Genomic DNA, 12,465 nt, shown 5'->3' with positions numbered 1-12,465 from the left:
CGGGGAATCAGAGGCGGGGAATCAGAGGCTGGGAAACAGAGGTAGGGAATCAGAGGCGGGAAATCAGAGGTGTGGAATCAGAGGCGGGGAATAAGAGGCGGGGAATCAGAGGCGGGGAATCAGATGCAGGGAATCTGAGGCAGGGAATCTGAGGCAGGGAATGTGAGGCAGGGAATCAGAGGCGGGGAATCAGAGGCGGGGAATCAGAGGCGGGGAATCAGAGGCGGGTTATCAGAGGCATGGAATCAGAGGCGGGTTATCAGAGGGGGCAAATGAGATGTGGGAAACTAGATGCAGAGAAAGAGGCACCGAAATAGAGGCAGGCAAAGAGAGGCAGGGTATCAGAGGCAGGGAATCAGAGGCGGGGAATCAGAGATACGGAAAGAGAGGCGTGGAATCAGAGGCGCGGAATCAGAGGCAGGGAATCAGAGGCAGGGAATCAGAGGCAGGGAATCAGAGGCAGGGAATCAGAGGCAGGGAATCAGAGGCAGGGAATCAGAGGCAGGCAATCAGAGGCAGGGAATCTGAGGCAGGGAATCTGAGGCGGGGAATCTGAGGCGGGTAATCTGAGGCGGGGAATCTGAGGCGGGGAATCTGAGGCGGGGAATCTGAGGCGGGGAATCGGAGGCGGGGAATCTGAGGCGGGAAATCTGAGGCGGGGAATCTGAGGCGGGGAATCTGAGGCGGGGAATCTGAGGCGGGGAATCTGATGCGGGGAATTTGAGGCGGGGAATCTGAGGTGGGGAATCTGAGGTGGGGAATCTCAGGCGGGGAATCTGATGCAGGGAATCTGAGGCGGGGAATCTGAGGCGGGGAAACAGAGGCAGGGAATCAGAGGCGGGGAATCAGAGGCTGGGAATCAGAGGCGGGGAATAAGAGGTGGGGAATCAAAGGCAGGGAATCAGAGGCAGAGAATCTGAGGCAGGGAATCTGAGGCAGGGAATCTGAGGCAGGAATCAGAGGCGGGGAATCAGAGGCAGGGAATCAGAGGCGGGGAATCAGAGGCAGGGAATCTGAGGCAGGGAATCTAATGCACGGAATAAGAGCCGGGGAATCTGAGGGAGGGAATCAGACGCGGGGAATCAGAGGCGGGGAATCAGAGGCGGGGAATAAGAGGCGGGGAATCAGAGGCGGGGAATCAGAGGCAGGGAATCTGAGGCAGGGAATCTGAGGAAGGGAATCTGAGGCAGGGAATCAGACGCGGGGAATCAGAGGCAGGGAATCAGAGGCGGGGAATCAGAGGCGGGGAATCAGAGGCAGGGGATCAGAGGCGGGTTATCAGAGGGGGCAAATGAGATGTGGGAAACTAGATGCAGAGAAAGAGGCACCGAAATAGAGGCAGGCAAAGAGAGGCAGGGTATCAGAGGCAGGGAATTAGAGACGGGGAATCAGAGATACGGAAAGAGAGGCGTGGAATCAGAGGCGCGGAATCAGAGGCAGGGAATCAGAGGCAGGGAATCAGAGGCAGGGAATCAAAGGCAGGGAATCAGAGGCAGGAAATCAGAGGCAGGGAATCAGAGGCAGGGAATCTGAGACGGGGAATCTGAGGCGGGGAATCTGAGGCGGGGAATCTGAGGCGGGGAATCTGAGGCGGGGAATCTGAGGCGGGGAATCTGAGGCGGGGAATCTGAGGCGGGGAATCTGAGGCAGGGAATCTGAGGCGGGGAATCTGAGGCGGGGAATCTGAGGAGGGGAATCTGAGGCGGGAAATCTGAGGCGGGGTATCTGAGGCAGGGAATCTGAGGCGGGGAATCTTAGGCAGGGAATCTGAGGCAGGGAATCAGAGCCGGGGAATCTGAGGCGGGGAATCAGAGGCGGGGAATCAGAGGTGGGGAAACAGAGGCAGGGAATCAGAGGCGGGGAATCAGAGGCGGGGAATCAGAGGTGGGGAATAAGAGGCGGGGAATCAGAGTCGGGGAATCAGAGGCAGGGAATCTGAGGCAGGGAAGCTGAGGCAGGGAATCTGAGGCAGGGAATCAGAGGTGGGGAATCAGAGGCAGGGAATCAGAGGCGGGGAATCAGAGGCGGGGAATCAGAGGCGGGGAATAAGAGGCGGGGAATCAGAGTCGGGGAATCAGAGGCAGGGAATCTGAGGCGGGGAATCTGAGGCAGGGAATCTGAGGCGGGGAATCTGAGGCAGGGAATCTGAGTCAGGGAATCAGAGGCAGGGAATCAGAGGCAGGGAATCAGAGGCGGGGTATCAGAGGCGGGGAATCAGAGGCATGGAATCAGAGGCGGGTTATCAGAGGGGGCAAATTAGATGTGGGAAACTAGATGCAGAGAAAGAGGCACCGAAATAGAGGCAGGCAAAGAGAGGCAGGGTTTCAGAGGCAGGGAATCAGAGGCGGGGAATCAGAGGCGGGGAATAAGAGGCGGGGAATCAGAGTCGGGGAATCAGAGGCAGGGAATCTGAGGCAGGGAATCTGAGGCGGGGAATCTGAGGTAGGGAATCTGAGGCAGGGAATCAGAGGCGGGGAATCAGAGGCAGGGAATCAGAGGCGGGGAATCAGAGGCGGGGAATCAGAGGCATGGAATCAGAGGTGGGTTATCAGAGGGGGCAAATGAGATGTGGGAAACTAGATGCAGAGAAAGGGGCACCGAAATAGAGGCAGGCAAAGAGAGTCAGGGTATCAGAGGCAGGGAATTAGAGGCGGGGAATCAGAGATACGGAAAGAGAGGCGTGGAATCAGAGGCGCGGAATCAGAAGCAGGGAATCAGAGGCAGGGAATCAGAGGCAGGGAATCAGAGGCAGGGAATCAGAGGCGGGGAATCAGAGGCAGGGAATCAGAGGCAGGGAATCAGAGGCAGGGAAACAGAGGCAGGCAATCAGAGGCAGGGAATCTGAGGCAGGGAATCTGAGGCAGGGAATCTGAGGCATGGAATCAGAGGCAGGGAATCTGAGGCAGGGAATCTGAGGCAGGGAATCTGAGGCGGGGAATCAGAGGCGGGGAATCAGAGGCAGGGAATCAGAGGCAGGGAATCAGAGGCAGGCAATCAGAGGCAGGGAATCTGAGGCGGGGAATCTGAGGCGGGGAATCTGAGGCGGGGAATCTGAGGCGGGGAATCTGAGGCGGGGAATCTGAGGCGGGGAATCTGAGGCGGGGAATCTGAGGCGGGGAATCTGAGGCGGGGAATCTGAGGCGGGGAATCTGAGGCGGGGAATCTGAGGCGGGGAATCTGAGGCGGGGAATCTGAGGAGGGGAATCTGAGGCGGGAAATCTGAGGCGGGGAATCTTAGGCAGGGAATCTGAGGCGGGGAATCTTAGGCAGGGAATCTGAGGCAGGGAATCAGAGCCGGGGAATCTGAGGCGGGGAATCAGAGGCGGGGAATCAGAGGTGGGGAAACAGAGGCAGGGAATCAGAGGCGGGGAATCAGAGGCGGGGAATCAGAGGTGGGGAATAAGAGGCGGGGAATCAGAGTCGGGGAATCAGAGGCAGGGAATCTGAGGCAGGGAATCTGAGGCAGGGAATCTGAGGCAGGGAATCAGAGGTGGGGAATCAGAGGCAGGGAATCAGAGGCGGGGAATCAGAGGCGGGGAATCAGAGGCGGGGAATAAGAGGCGGGGAATCAGAGTCGTGGAATCAGAGGCAGGGAATCTGAGGCGGGGAATCTGAGGCAGGGAATCTGAGGCGGGGAATCTGAGGCAGGGAATCTGAGGCAGGGAATCAGAGCCGGGGAATCTGAGGCGGGGAATCAGAGGCGGGGAATCGGAGGCGGGGAAACAGAGGCAGGGAATCAGAGGCGGGGAATCAGAGGCGGGGAATCAGAGGCAGGGAATAAGAGGCGGGGAATCAGAGGTGGGGAATCAGAGGCAGGGAATCTGAGGCAGGGAATCAGAGGCGGGGAATCAGCGGGAGGAAAAGAGATGTGGGGATAGAGAGGCAGAGAAAGAGGCGCTGAAATAGAGGCAGGGAAAGAGAGGCGGGGAATGAAAGGTGGGGAATCAGAGGCGGGGAAACAGGCGGGTAAACAGTGGCAGGTAAACATAGGTGGATAAATAGAAGTGGGGAAAGAGGCGGGCAAAACATAGTGGTTGGAACTTGTGTGTTTAAAATGAGGTACACAAAACAGATCAAAGAATGTTGTTGAAATTGAGGGAGGGAAAGACAGGCACGGAAAGAGTGGAGGGGAAAGAGTGGAGGCGAAAGAGAGGCGTAGAGACAGAGGTGGGGAATCAGAGGCGGGGAAACAGGCGGTGAAACAGGTGGGTAAACAGAGGCGGGTAAACATAGGCGGATAAATAGAGGCGGGGAAATAGATGGGTGAAACATAGTGGTTGGAACTTGTGTGTTGAAAATGAGGTACACAGAACAGATCAAACAGAGTTGTTGAAATTGAGGGAGGGAAAGAGAGGCGCGGAAAGAGTGGAGGGGAAAAAGCGGAGGCGAAAGAGAGGCATACAGACAGAGGTGGGGAATCAGAGGCGGGGAATCAGAGGCGGGGAATCAGAGGCGGGCAATCAGTGGCAGGCAATCAGAGGCGGGGAATCAGAGGTGGGGAATAAGAGGCCTGGAATCAGATGCGGGGAATCAGAGGCAGGGAATCTAAGGCAGGGAATCTGAGCCAGAGAATCAGAGCCAGGGAATCTGAGGCGGGGAATCAGATGTGGGGAATCAGAGGCAGGGAATCAGAGGCAGGGAATTGATGAAGGGCATCAGATGAAGGGAATCTGAGGCAGGGAATCTGAGGCAGGGAATCTGAGGCAGGGAATTTGAGGCGGGGAATCTGAGGCGGTAAATCTGAGTCGGGGAATCTGATGCAGGGAATCTGAGGCAGTGAATCAGAGGCATGGAATCAGAGGCGGGTTATCAGAGGTGGCAAATGAGATGTAGGAAACTAGATGCAGTGAAAGAGGCACGGAAATAGAGGCAAGCAAAGAGAGGCAGGGTATCAGAGGCAGGGACTCAGAGGCGGGGAATCAGAGACAAGGAAAGAGAGGCGTGGAATCAGAGGCGCGGAATCAGAGGCAGGGAATCAGAGGCAGGGAATCAGAGGCGGGGAATCAGAGGCAGGGAATCAGAGGCAGGGAATCAGAGGCAGGGAAACAGAGGCAGGCAATCAGAGGCAGGGAATCTGAGGCAGGGAATCTGAGGCAGGGAATCTGAGGCATGGAATCAGAGGCAGGGAATCTGAGGCAGGGAATCTGAGGCAGGGAATCTGAGGCGGGGAATCAGAGGCGGGGAATCAGAGGCAGGGAATCAGAGGCAGGGAATCAGAGGCAGGCAATCAGAGGCAGGGAATCTGAGGCGGGGAATCTGAGGCGGGGAATCTGAGGCGGGGAATCTGAGGCGGGGAATCTCAGGCGGGGAATCTGAGGCGGGGAATCTCAGGCGGGGAATCTGAGGCAGGGAATCTGAGGCGGGGAATCTGAGGCGGGGAATCAGAGGCGGGGAATCAGAGGCGGGGAAACAGAGGCAGGGAATCAGAGGCAGGGAATCAGAGGCAGGGAATCTGAGGCGGGGAATCTGAGGCGGGGAATCTGAGGCGGGGAATCTGAGGCGGGGAATCTGAGGCGGGGAATCTGAGACGGGGAATCTGAGGCGGGGAATCTGAGGCGGGGAATCTGAGGCGGGAAATCTGAGGCGGGGAATCTGAGGCGGGGAATCTGAGGCAGGGAATCTGAGGCGGGGAATCTGATGCGGGGAATTTGAGGCGGGGAATCTGAGGCGGGGAATCTGAGGCGGGGAATCTGAGGTGGGGAATCTCAGGCAGGGAATCTGATGCAGGGAATCTGAGGCGGGGAATCTGAGGCGGGGAATCAGAGGCGGGGAATCAGAGGCGGGGAAACAGAGGCAGGGAATCAGAGGCGGGGAATCAGAGGCTGGGAATCAGAGGCGGGGAATAAGAGGTGGGGAATCAAAGGCAGGGAATCAGAGGCAGAGAATCTGAGGCAGGGAATCTGAGGCAGGGAATCTGAGGCAGGAATCAGAGGCGGGGAATCAGAGGCAGGGAATCAGAGGCGGGGAATCAGAGGCAGGGAATCTGAGGCAGGGAATCTAATGCAGGGAATCAGAGCCGGGGAATCTGAGGGAGGGAATCGGACGCGGGGAATCAGAGTCGGGGAATCAGAGGCGGGGAATAAGAGGCGGGGAATCAGAGGCGGGGAATCAGAGGCAGGGAATCTGAGGCAGGGAATCTGAGGAAGGGAATCTGAGGCAGGGAATCAGACGCGGGGAATCAGAGGCGGGAAATAAGAGGCGGGGAATCAGAGGTGGGGAATCAGAGGCAGGGAATCTGAGGCAGGGAATCTGAGGAAGGGAATCTGAGGCAGGGAATCTTAGGCAGGGAATCTGAGGCAGGGAATCAGAGCCGGGGAATCTGAGGCGGGGAATCAGAGGCGGGGAATCAGAGGTGGGGAAACAGAGGCAGGGAATCAGAGGCGGGGAATCAGAGGCGGGGAATCAGAGGTGGGGAATAAGAGGCGGGGAATCAGAGTCGGGGAATCAGAGGCAGGGAATCTGAGGCAGGGAATCTGAGGCAGGGAATAAGAGGCGGGGAATCAGAGTCGGGGAATCAGAGGCCGGGAATCTGAGGCGGGGAATCTGAGGTAGGGAATCTGAGGCGGGGAATCTGAGGCAGGGAATCTGAGTCAGGGAATCAGAGGCGGGGAATCAGAGGCAGGGAATCAGAGGCGGGGTATCAGACAAGGAAAGAGAGGCGTGGAATCAGAGGCGCGGAATCAGAGGCAGGGAATCAGAGGCAGGGAATCAGAGGCAGGGAATCAGAGGCAGGGAAACAGAGGCAGGGAATCAGAGGCAGGGATTCAGAGGCAGGGAATCTGAGGCGGGGAATCTGAGGCGGGGAATCTGAGGCGGGGATTCTGAGGCGGGGAATCTGAGGCGGGGAATCTGAGGCGGGGAATCTGAGGCGGGGAATCTGAGGCGGGGAATCTGATGCGGGGAATCTGAGGCAGGGAATCTGAGGCGGGGAATCTGAGGAGGGGAATCTGAGGCGGGAAATCTGAGGCGAGGAATCTTAGTCAGGGAATCTGAGGCGGGGAATCTTAGGCAGGGAATCTGAGGCAGGGAATCAGAGCCGGGGAATCTGAGGCGGGGAATCAGAGGCGGGGAATCAGAGGTGGGGAAACAGAGGCAGGGAATCAGAGGCGGGGAATCAGAGGCGGGGAATCAGAGGTGGGGAATAAGAGGCGGGGAATCAGAGGCAGGGAATCAGAGGCAGGGAATCAGAGGCAGGCAATCAGAGGCAGGGAATCTGAGGCGGGGAATCTGAGGCGGGGAATCTGAGGCGGGGAATCTGAGGCGGGGAATCTGAGGCAGGGAATCTGAGGCGGGGAATCTGAGGCGGGGAATCGGAGGCGGGGAATCTGAGGCGGGAAATCTGAGGCGGGGAATCTGAGGCGGGGAATCTGAGGCGGGGAATCTGAGGCGGGGAATCTGATGCGGGGAATTTGAGGCGGGGAATCTGAGGCGGGGAATCTGAGGTGGGGAATCTCAGGCGGGGAATCTGATGCAGGGAATCTGAGGCGGGGAATCTGAGGCGGGGAATCAGAGGCGGGGAATCAGAGGCGGGGAAACAGAGGCAGGGAATCAGAGGCGGGGAATCAGAGGCTGGGAATCAGAGGCGGGGAATAAGAGGTGGGGAATCAAAGGCAGGGAATCAGAGGCAGAGAATCTGAGGCAGGGAATCTGAGCAGGGAATCTGAGGCAGGAATCAGAGGCGGGGAATCAGAGGCAGGGAATCAGAGGCGGGGAATCAGAGGCAGGGTTCTGAGGCAGGGAATCTAATGCAGGGAATCAGAGCCGGGGAATCTGAGGGAGGGAATCAGACGCGGGGAATCAGAGGCGGGGAATCAGAGGCGGGGAATAAGAGGCGGGGAATCAGAGGCGGGGAATCAGAGGCAGGGAATCTGAGGCAGGGAATCTGAGGAAGGGAATCTGAGGCAGGGAATCAGACGCGGGGAATCAGAGGCAGGGAATCAGAGGCGGGGAATCAGAGGCGGGGAATCAGAGGCATGGAATCAGAGGCGGGTTATCAGAGGGGGCAAATGAGATGTGGGAAACTAGATGCAGAGAAAGAGGCACCGAAATAGAGGCAGGCAAAGAGAGGCAGGGTATCAGAGGCAGGGAATTAGAGGCGGGGAATCAGAGATACGGAAAGAGAGGCGTGGAATCAGAGGCGCGGAATCAGAGGCAGGGAATCAGAGGCAGGGAATCAGAGGCAGGGAATCAGAGGCAGGGAATCAGAGGCAGGGAATCAGAGGCAGGGAATCAGAGGCAGGGAATCTGAGACGGGGAATCTGAGGCGGGGAATCTGAGGCGGGGAATCTGAGGCGGGGAATCTGAGGCGGGGAATCTGAGGCGGGGAATCTGAGGCGGGGAATCTGAGGCGGGGAATCTGAGGCGGGAAATCTGAGGCGGGGAATCTGAGGAGGGGAATCTGAGGCGGGAAATCTGAGGCGGGGAATCTGAGGCAGGGAATCTGAGGCGGGGAATCTTAGGCAGGGAATCTGAGGCAGGGAATCAGAGGCGGGGAGTCTGAGGCGGGGAATCAGAGGCGGGGAATCAGAGGTGGGGAAACAGAGGCAGGAAATCAGAGGCGGGGAATCAGAGTCGGGGAATCAGAGGCAGGGAATCTGAGGCAGGGAATCTGAGACAGGGAATCTGAGGCAGGGATTCAGAGGTGGGGAATCAGAGGCAGGGAATCAGAGGCGGGGAATCAGAGGCGGGGAATCAGAGGCGGGGAATAAGAGGCGGGGAATCAGAGTCGGGGAATCAGAGGCAGGGAAACTGAGGCGGGGAATCTGAGGCAGGGAATCTGAGGCGGGGAATCTGAGGCAGGGAATCTGAGTCAGGGAATCAGAGGCGGGGAATCAGAGGCAGGGAATCAGAGGCGGTGTATCAGAGGCGGGGAATCAGAGGCATGGAATCAGAGGCGGGTTATCAGAGGGGGCAAATTAGATGTGGGAAACTAGATGCAGGGAATCTGAGGCAGGGAATCTGAGGCAGGGAATCTGAGGCGGGGAATCTGAGGCAGGGAATCAGAGGCAGGGAATCAGAGGCGGGGAATCTGAGGCGGGGAATCTGAGGCAGGGAATCTGAGGCGGGGAATCTGAGGCAGGGAATCTGAGGCAGGGAATCTGAGGCGGGGAATCAGAGGCGGGGAATCAGAGGCAGGGAATCTGAGGCAGGGAATCTGAGGCGGGGAATCTGAGGCGGGGAATCAGAGGCGGGGAATCAGAGGCGGGGAAACAGAGGCAGGGAATCAGAGGCAGGGAATCAGAGGCAGGGAATCTGAGGCGGGGAATCTGAGGCGGGGAATCTGAGGCGGGGAATCTGAGGCGGGGAATCTGAGGCGGGGAATCTGAGGCGGGGAATCTGAGGCGGGGAATCTGAGGCGGGGAATCGGAGGCGGGGAATCTGAGGCGGGAAATCTGAAGCGGGGAATCTGAGGCGGGGAATCTGAGGCGGGGAATCTGAGGCGGGGAATCTGATGCGGGGAATTTGAGGTGAGGAATCTGAGGCGGGGAATCTGAGGCGGGGAATCTGAGGTGGGGAATCTCAGGCGGGGAATCTGATGCAGGGAATCTGAGGCGGGGAAGCTGAGGCGGGGAATCAGAGGCGGGGAATCAGAGGCGGGGAAACAGAGGCAGGGAATCAGAGGCGGGGAATCAGAGGCTGGGAATCAGAGGCGGGGAATAAGACGTGGGGAATCAAAGGCAGGGAATCAGAGGCAGAGAATCTAAGGCGGGGAATCTGAGGCAGGGAATCTGAGGCAGAGAATCTAAGGCAGGGAATCTGAGGCAGGGAATCTGAGGCAGGAATCAGAGGCGGGGAATCAGAGGCAGGGAATCAGAGGCGGGGAATCTAATGCAGGGAATCAGAGCCGGGGAATCTGAGGGAGGGAATCGGACGCGGGGAATCAGAGGCGGGGAATCAGAGGCGGGGAATAAGGGGCGGGGAATCAGAGGCGGGGAATCAGAGGCAGGGAATCTGAGGCAGGGAATCTGAGGAAGGGAATCTGAGGCAGGGAATCAGACGCGGGGAATCAGAGGCGGGGAATATGAGGCGGGGAATCAGAGGCGGGGAATCAGAGGCAGGGAATCTGAGGCAGGGAATCTGAGGAAGGGAATCTGAGGCAGGGAATCTTAGGCAGGGAATCTGAGGCAGGGAATCAGAGCCGGGGAATCTGAGGCGGGGAATCAGAGGCGGGGAATCAGAGGTGGGGAAACAGAGGCAGGGAATCAGAGGCGGGGAATCAGAGGCGGGGAATCAGAGGTGGGGAATAAGAGGCGGGGAATCAGAGTCGGGGAATCAGAGGCAGGGAATCTGAGGCAGGGAATCTGAGGCAGGGAATAAGAGGCGGGGAATCAGAGTCGGGGAATCAGAGGCCGGGAATCTGAGGCGGGGAATCTGAGGCAGGGAATCTGAGGCGGGGAATCTGAGGCAGGGAATCTGAGTCAGGGAATCAGAGGCGGGGAATCAGAGGCAGGGAATCAGAGGCAGGGAATCTGAGGCAGGGAATCAGAGGTGGGGAATCAGAGGCAGGGAATCAGAGGCGGGGAATCAGAGGCGGGGAATCAGAGGCGGGGAATAAGAGGCGGGGAATCAGAGTCGTGGAATCAGAGGCAGGGAATCTGAGGCGGGGAATCTGAGGCAGGGAATCTGAGGCGGGGAATCTGAGGCAGGGAATCTGAGGCAGGGAATCAGAGCCGGGGAATCTGAGGCGGGGAATCAGAGGCGGGGAATCGGAGGCGGGGAAACAGAGGCAGGGAATCAGAGGCGGGGAATCAGAGGCGGGGAATCAGAGGCAGGGAATAAGAGGCGGGGAATCAGAGGTGGGGAATCAGAGGCAGGGAATCTGAGGCAGGGAATCAGAGGCGGGGAATCAGCGGGAGGAAAAGAGATGTGGGGATAGAGAGGCAGAGAAAGAGGCGCTGAAATAGAGGCAGGGAAAGAGAGGCGGGGAATGAAAGGTGGGGAATCAGAGGCGGGGAAACAGGCGGGTAAACAGTGGCAGGTAAACATAGGTGGATAAATAGAAGTGGGGAAAGAGGCGGGCAAAACATAGTGGTTGGAACTTGTGTGTTTAAAATGAGGTACACAAAACAGATCAAAGAATGTTGTTGAAATTGAGGGAGGGAAAGACAGGCACGGAAAGAGTGGAGGGGAAAGAGTGGAGGCGAAAGAGAGGCGTAGAGACAGAGGTGGGGAATCAGAGGCGGGGAAACAGGCGGTGAAACAGGTGGGTAAACAGAGGCGGGTAAACATAGGCGGATAAATAGAGGCGGGGAAATAGATGGGTGAAACATAGTGGTTGGAACTTGTGTGTTGAAAATGAGGTACACAGAACAGATCAAACAGAGTTGTTGAAATTGAGGGAGGGAAAGAGAGGCGCGGAAAGAGTGGAGGGGAAAAAGCGGAGGCGAAAGAGAGGCATACAGACAGAGGTGGGGAATCAGAGGCGGGGAATCAGAGGCGGGGAATCAGAGGCGGGCAATCAGTGGCAGGCAATCAGAGGCGGGGAATCAGAGGTGGGGAATAAGAGGCCTGGAATCAGATGCGGGGAATCAGAGGCAGGGAATCTAAGGCAGGGAATCTGAGCCAGAGAATCAGAGCCAGGGAATCTGAGGCGGGGAATCAGATGTGGGGAATCAGAGGCAGGGAATCAGAGGCAGGGAATTGATGAAGGGCATCAGATGAAGGGAATCTGAGGCAGGGAATCTGAGGCAGGGAATCTGAGGCAGGGAATTTGAGGCGGGGAATCTGAGGCGGTAAATCTGAGTCGGGGAATCTGATGCAGGGAATCTGAGGCAGTGAATCAGAGGCATGGAATCAGAGGCGGGTTATCAGAGGTGGCAAATGAGATGTAGGAAACTAGATGCAGTGAAAGAGGCACGGAAATAGAGGCAAGCAAAGAGAGGCAGGGTATCAGAGGCAGGGACTCAGAGGCGGGGAATCAGAGACAAGGAAAGAGAGGCGTGGAATCAGAGGCGCGGAATCAGAGGCAGGGAATCAGAGGCAGGGAATCAGAGGCGGGGAATCAGAGGCAGGGAATCAGAGGCAGGGAATCAGAGGCAGGGAAACAGAGGCAGGCAATCAGAGGCAGGGAATCTGAGGCAGGGAATCTGAGGCAGGGAATCTGAGGCATGGAATCAGAGGCAGGGAATCTGAGGCAGGGAATCTGAGGCAGGGAATCTGAGGCGGGGAATCAGAGGCGGGGAATCAGAGGCAGGGAATCAGAGGCAGGGAATCAGAGGCAGGCAATCAGAGGCAGGGAATCTGAGGCGGGGAATCTGAGGCGGGGAATCTGAGGCGGGGAATCTGAGGCGGGGAATCTCAGGCGGGGAATCTGAGGCGGGGAATCTCAGGCGGGGAATCTGAGGCAGGGAATCTGAGGCGGGGAATCTGAGGCGGGGAATCAGAGGCGGGGAATCAGAGGCGGGAAACAGAGGCAGGGAATCAGAGGCAGGGAATCAGAGGCAGGGAATCTGAGGCGGGGAATCT

Source organism: Narcine bancroftii, chromosome 13 (assembly GCF_036971445.1).
Source record: "Narcine bancroftii isolate sNarBan1 chromosome 13, sNarBan1.hap1, whole genome shotgun sequence".
NCBI lineage: Eukaryota > Metazoa > Chordata > Chondrichthyes > Torpediniformes > Narcinidae > Narcine > Narcine bancroftii.
This window is presented reverse-complemented; position numbering follows the sequence as displayed.